This window comes from Acomys russatus, chromosome 28, assembly GCF_903995435.1.
Source record: "Acomys russatus chromosome 28, mAcoRus1.1, whole genome shotgun sequence".
NCBI classification, from domain to species: domain Eukaryota; kingdom Metazoa; phylum Chordata; class Mammalia; order Rodentia; family Muridae; genus Acomys; species Acomys russatus.
In genome coordinates, this window is record NC_067164.1 from 26109331 (window position 1) to 26116467 (window position 7137).

The window sequence follows — 7137 nt, forward strand, 5'->3', positions numbered from 1 at the left end:
TCTTTTCAGCAAAGACAAGACTTTTGGGAGCAGAAACAAAAAATGACCCCCAATCAGAGTTTCCAGGTCTAACCCTAAGGATGAAGAATGCAGTTCACAGAGGGATGGTTGGAGCTGGAAAGTACATAGAGTAGGGGATTCATGTGTGTGTGTGTGTGTGTGTGTGTGTGTGTGTGAGAGAGAGAGAGAGAGAGAGAGAGAGAGAGAGAGAGAGAGAGAGAGAGAGAGAGAGAGAGAGAGAAAGAGAGAAAGAGAGAGAGAGAGACCCTGAACAGATGGGATCCCAGGCAAGACAAAGCTGCCCGCCTCCCTCCTGTGTGTTTGCGTATGCCAGTTGAAGCCAGAAGAAGACATCTGCTGAAGTTATAGGTGGTTGTGAGACACCTGACATGGGTGCTTGGAACTGATCCTCTGGAAGGGCAGCAAACCCTTATAACTGCTTAGCTATTCCTCTAGATCCTGCCCTTCCTCCTCCCTTCCCCTTCCTCTCTCCTCCTTCCTTCCTCCCTTCCTCTTCTTTCCCTCCATCCCTACCCCCTCTCTCTTTCTTTTTTCTTTCTTTTTATTTTTATTTTTTTAACGTGTGTGTGTGTGTGTGTGTGTGTGTGTGTGTGTGTGTGTGTGTGTGTGTATTTTTTAAACGGAGCTTCTCTGTGTAGCCCTGTCTGTTCTGGAACTTGTTCTATAGACCAGGATGGCCTTGAACTCACCGAGATCTACCTGCCTCTGTTTCCTGAATTCTGGGATTGAACATGTGCACCACCACACCCAGCCTATCCCCTTCCTTTTCTTAAATACGACTTTCCCAAATAGCACTTTAGCTAATATTTACTCTTCTGTGTGATCATAATGTATGTATTTTGTGGTTTGGAGACAGGATCTAGTGCTGTGTCACCAAGGATGACTTAAGTTCTAAACCTCCTATGTCCAAGCCTGGATGCTGGAGTCACAGGTGTGCCCCACTCTCCCCAGTCTATGCAGAATTGGAGATGAAACCCAGGGCCCTCTTCTATGCTAGGCAAGCACTGTACCACCCCAGCCTTCTAATTTACATTTTATAAAAGCCCAGGAGAGGAACAAAGACATCCAGGGTGTAGTAGACAAGAGCAAGCACTGCGTGGGCTGGGGCCAGAGCCGAGAGGGGAAGGGGTACTCAAGGAAATGCATGTAAAGGGATAAAGGGAGGGGAGCAGAAGATAGTGATGAGGAGAGGGAGGAAGAAAAGGAGGAGGAAGAGGAGGAGACTAGCCTGGGAAGACATGGAGGAGAAGAGAGACGCCTGTCTAAATCATACAGGCATGACCAGTTACTCAGTTGCCTAGACATCCCCATCTCCTGGACCACCTACTCCCTGTAGCTATATTACCCTTTAGACTGCTCACTCTATCCTGAGCCAGGATCCCACAACCCTACCACCAGCAGCTTGGTACCTTCTCATGTATTTCCTACAGTCTCCCCTCTTTAGGGACATTTTTGCCTCTGACTCCTGACCTGGAAGGGTTTATGAGGGGCTGGGTTGGACTGGACCAGCCCATTGCTTCTAGATCTAGCTGACTGCTCCTGGCCTGGGAAGATAGCCAACATGTGAGGGTAGAGCCAGCTTTATTTAATGATAAGGCAACTCAGGGTTGTAAAACACTTGATCCTTAGAACTTGGGCACTTCTTTCTGGCATGAGGGGGAAGAAAGTGGATGCGGGTAATGATTATTTTAAGTTACCACAGTCGAACACTCATGCTCTTCTGAGAACTTGGCTTTCAGAGGCCAGAAGACCAGGACCAGGTTAAGCCTGTTTCCAGAGCAGCTTGTGACATGGAAGGATGGCATGCAACGTTTCTTGGGGTGGAATGAAGGTTCCGTGACACTTGTGCCAGACAGCCTCACAGCCTGCTCTTCCTTTAAGGCTTAGGGCCAAAGACAACTAGGGCACAGATGAAAACAATCAGGAATAAAGAACCCAACCTTGCTGGAGATAAGCCAGGTCCGCCGGCAAAGATAAAGAGTCCAGCTACCAGAACATGGCTGAGGCTGTGGTGAGCTGCAGGGCAAGGGGCAGAGGGATGAGAACACTTCTAGGATGGAAGTGAAAAGGGTTTGGTGGAGATGGGGTCCAGGCAGGGGAGGGCAGAGTCATGGGACACTGAGTGAGTCCTCTTTCTACCTTGTCTTTCTCTGACTACGGGGATGTCCAGCGCTCTCTCTCTCTCTCTTTCTTTCTCTCTCTCTCTCTCTCTTTCTCTCAAAAATATTTATTTATTTATTATGCATATAGTGTTCTGCCTGCATGTACACCTGCACGCCAGAAGAGGGTATCAGGTCTCATTATAGATGGTTGTGAGCCACCATGTGGTTGCTAGGAATTGAACTCAGGACCTTTGGAGGAGCAGTCAGTGCCCTTAACCTCTGAGCCATCTCTGTGGTCACCACATCTGGGAAATGAGATGTCCATCAAGTCTTTAAGGAGGGGAAAGGAGGACCAAAAAGAGGAGTCAAGGAAGGGCCTGGTGATTAGTACTGGAGCTGCTGTGAACAAGTCCTGTGTGTGGAGACTGGAGGGTGTGTAGGGAGAGTACCACACTGTGCAGAGTCCTCTCCATAAAATGTGCTTGCTGTATCCTGGGGGGTTGTAGTACTTACTCTTGGTTGTCAACTTGACTGGATCTGGAATCAACTAGGAGACATTCCCAGTGGGCTTACGCGCTTATGACCTGGAGAGGAAGGCCATCCCCTAGAGGCAGCACCTTTGGAATGCAGCCTGCATATAAAGAGGTCTGAAGGAAGAGCGGGGTTGCTTTTTTCCATCCATCTTTGCTCATTGCTTTTGAATGGATCTACTCTGAATCTGCCACTCTTTGCAGACACTGGAGTCCTGGTCCGTCGTTCTTCCAAGGTGGGATGAAGACCGATGGCTCTTGAACTGCTGAGACATCCAGTTTCATGGGCTGAGCAACTACAAGGTTCTCAACTTCACCACCGTAGAGACTCAGCCAGAATTCTGTAAGATGTGCCTGAGTTATGTGTTTTCATTGTATTGGCTCCTCCTCTAGAGGGCTGTGAAAACCATGCTGGTCTACATAAAGCATGACTACTTGCATGCAGGTGACCTCACAGTTTCCTGTCGTGGACTCCTCAGCAGTCTGGGCCAGAGTCCTGGGAAGACACAAGGGACGGGATCCAGAGAAGAGAGGATGCTTATTTAACAGAAGATCCTCAGGGAGGACACGCCCCCAGCCCAGATCACATGAGCCCCCCTGAAACCTGTCCAGACTTACTTTTCGACTGATCCCAGAGAGCCAATACTCAAAGAATCAAACTCCTAACAGAACTGCTATGGAGGAAGGGCGTGGGGGAGGGGGGCAGCATCAGGGCTCCTGACACTGGTAGGATGTTAGAAACACCTCCCTCTCCCTGTCTATTGCCACCTCAGTTCAATCGGCAAGACCATCATCGAGAGTCTATCTCTAAGGCAGGCGGTGGTGGCGCACGCCTGTAATCCCAGCACTGGGTACGCAGAGGCAGGCAGATCACTGTGAGTTCAAGGCCAGCCTGGTCTACAAAGAGAGTCCAGGGCAGCCAAGATAACACCGAGAAACCCTGTCTCGAAAAGCAAGCAAGCAAGCAAGCAAGCAAGCAAGCAAACAAACAAAAAAGAGTCTCTGGAGCCCCAGAAGGGTAGTATGTGCCCTCTCCAGAATCCCCACTGCAGTCAGTCATGTGCACACACATCTACCCCAGGAAGACGTCTTCCAAGCAGCTGTTACCAAGCTGTCCTTCAGAGGGAACAATCTCCATGGGCAAGAGACAAAGCCACTGGGCAGAAGCAGGCACGAGATGTGAAGAGCCGCGCTGGCATTTGTAGCAGTGTTTCAGGGACCCACAGGCCCCACTTTCCATGAGCATTCTTGTTCTTGGCAGAGTCTTCAGAGTCTGTTCAGAGCAAGAAATGAAACAGTGTAGCAACCAAGGTATCGACTCTATGAAACAGTTTGCTCCATCATAAAGCAAAGGATAGAGCATTTCCTGGTGAAAAAAGAATATTCCTTTAAAAAGTGATGGTCAGTGTAGAACGTGCATTCAGTTGTACAAAATATGTGCAAGATAGCTATAATGGAAACCTCAAGGTTCTGATGAGAAAAATTCAAGGAGACCCAGATAAACGGAGAGACACACAATGATCATGGATAAAATGACTCACAATGTTAAAATGCTGATTCTCTTCCAATTGGCCTATTGACTTAACGATGTCTTACACAAAATTTGAGCCTCACTCTTTGTAGAACTAGACACACTGATTATGAAATTAACTAATTAGTTTTGAGACAGGGTCTCACCATGTGGCACGGAACTCCACAGATCCACCTGGCTCTGCTTCCTGAGTGCCAGCAAAGGCATACACTACCATGTTCAACTGATTATGAAATTTATGCGAAAACAAAAAGGCATAGGACAGGCAAAAATTATTTGAAAATCAAGATATAAATGAAGAATCCTTATTGCCCCCTTCAAAACACACAGTTATGGAGAGACAGCTCAGCAGTTAAGAGCACTTGATGCTATGGCAGAGGACCAGGGTTCTATTCTCAGGACCACCATGTCAGCTTACAACTGTCTGTAACTCTAGTTCAGAGGATCTAATACTCTCCTCTGGACTCTGTGCACACCTATATTTCTGTATGCAGTGCACTCATAAAAGCAAAACACTCAACACATAAAATAAAAAAGAGATTTTGTTTTTGAGACAGAGTCCCTCTACATAGTCCTGGCTTCTTGGAGCTTGCTGTGTAGATCAGGCTAGCCTTGAATTCACAGCGATCCATTACCTCAGTTTCCTGAGTACTAGGGATAAATGTTTGCACCACTAGATCCGGCATAAATAAGTGGTCTTGAAAACATACGTACAAGTGATTGTCTGGACTTTGCAGGTTATATTTAGTAATAGACTCATATTCCTAAATTCATACAGTAATAACTAATGAAAAAAGAGGTCATGAAATTGAAGGAGAGTGGAGAAGTATATATGGGAGGGTTTGGAAAGAGGGAAGTGATAAATGTTATAACTATGTTATAATCTCATAAATAAATAAATAACAGCAATAATGAGTATGAGGAACAGTCATAGGGGAGGGGAATAAGGGGGAAATGGGAGGGAGGGAAGAATGGGAGGATACAAGGGATGGGATAACCATTGAGATGTAACAAGAATAAATTAATAAAAAATTAAAAAAAAAAATAATGAGTATGGTGGCCAAAAAAAACTAACAGTTGCAGTCATAGAAACAGTCTACCCAGTGACTACCAAAATGCCCATTTCCTATTCTCCTTCCAAACAAAGGACACACAATATCCCCAAGGGAATCTAACCCAAAGTTCACCCGTCCCCTTTTGCTCCAAGTCTAAGATCTTTCCTGCTGTGTAACGTACCCTAGGGTTCCGATGTCGGTAACTATGGTCTAAAAAGTATAAAATCAAAGGCAATTATCATCCAACACATCAAAGAGTGGAGTCACCGGTGTAGTATGGGCACATAAAATCTCACCTGAGGGGCTGTGAGATGGCTCAGAAGGGAAAGCAGCTCACTGCCAAACCTGAGGGCTTGCATTCAACCCAGGAGTCCATGTAGTGAAATGAAAGAGAACTGATTTACACAAGTTGTCCTTGCTGTACCCAGAAAATGACCACCAGGACTCGACACATGAGGACCTCTACTTTTTCGACTCGAGCTGGGCTCTGACCGGTCAGCAACTCAGTGGTATCCGGAAAGAGCCCCAAACTTTGAGCTGAGGGTAAATTTATAGGTTCCTATCCCTCTCAGCGCCCCAAAGCAGGGGAGTTTCAGCCTGGCAAGCATCTATTGCTTGAGTAACTTTAGGAGGTCTAATGTCTAAAGGTGAGAGACCACAGAAAAAGGCACCAAGACTGCCCATGACTTAGCTTTCTTTGTTCTTCTTTGCTCACTACTTTGTCCAGGGAACTGTCTGGTTTCTTATTAACCTTATCTCCAGTGGGCAGGAAGGAATGTAGCCATAAAACTGGATCTCTTATCAATTCTATCTCCAGTGGGACCCTTTGGATCAGTCACTAGGCAATGCTATCTCTGGTGAGGCTCTTCTTTGTCCCTGGCCAGATTATCTCCTGTAGGCCTATTTCTTAGCTTTTGCCCCAGTAACCCTGAAATCCAATTTTAGTTCTTCTGGTATTTCAGTTTTCTGACCCACCACCGCTCCCCACAAAAATAATAAATAAATGTAATTTAAGGTAAAGACATAACTGCTGAGAGTGGCGGCACACAACTTTAATCCTAGCACTAGGGAGGCAGAGGCAGGTGGATTTCTGTGAATTTTGAGGCTCACCTGGTCTCCATAGCAAGTACCAGGCTGGCTAGCTAGGGCTGCGTAGTGTGATCCTGTCTCAAATAATTGTAAACAAACAAAATCTCACTCAAGACTTGCTTCAATTCATGGTAAGCTGATTGTTTCGGTTCCATTTCTAGCTGTTTGCAATGCTCACACCTGAGTAGTGTTCCAATTCTTTGTGTGTGTGTGTGTGTGTGTGTGTTCCAATTCTTTAGGTGAATAAATGGCAGGTAAAGAGTCAGCTGGAAGGTGTAGCCAGTAGGGGAGTCCATGCCCAGGATGTGCTAGGCCCTAAGCCCAACTCCAGCACTGCTAACCTAAGAAACCAAACCAAACCAAACCGAAACACAAACAAAAGAAACACAGGCAATTTAAATGAGGGCAGAAAACTGAAAAATAAAATGAGCTTGAAGTAGACTTGTTCTGAAGCCATGACTCACATCAGAAAAGAAAAAACAAAAACTTTATTTTTTTTATTTAATTTTATTTTATGTCCATTCCTGTGGGAGTGTCAGATCTTGGAGTTATAGACAGTTGTGAGCTGCCATGTGGGTGCTGGGAATTGAACCCGGGTCCTTTGGAAGAGCAGGCAGTGCTCTTAACCACTGAGCCATCTCTCCAGCCCCCAAAAACTTTATTTTAAATAACATGGTTTGTTTGTTTGTTTTTCGAGACATAATCTCTCTGTGTTAGCCTTGGCTGTCCCGGACTCGCTTTGTAGACCAGGTTGGCCTCGAATTCACAGCGATCCGCCTGTCTCTGCCTCCCAAGTGCTGGGATTAAAG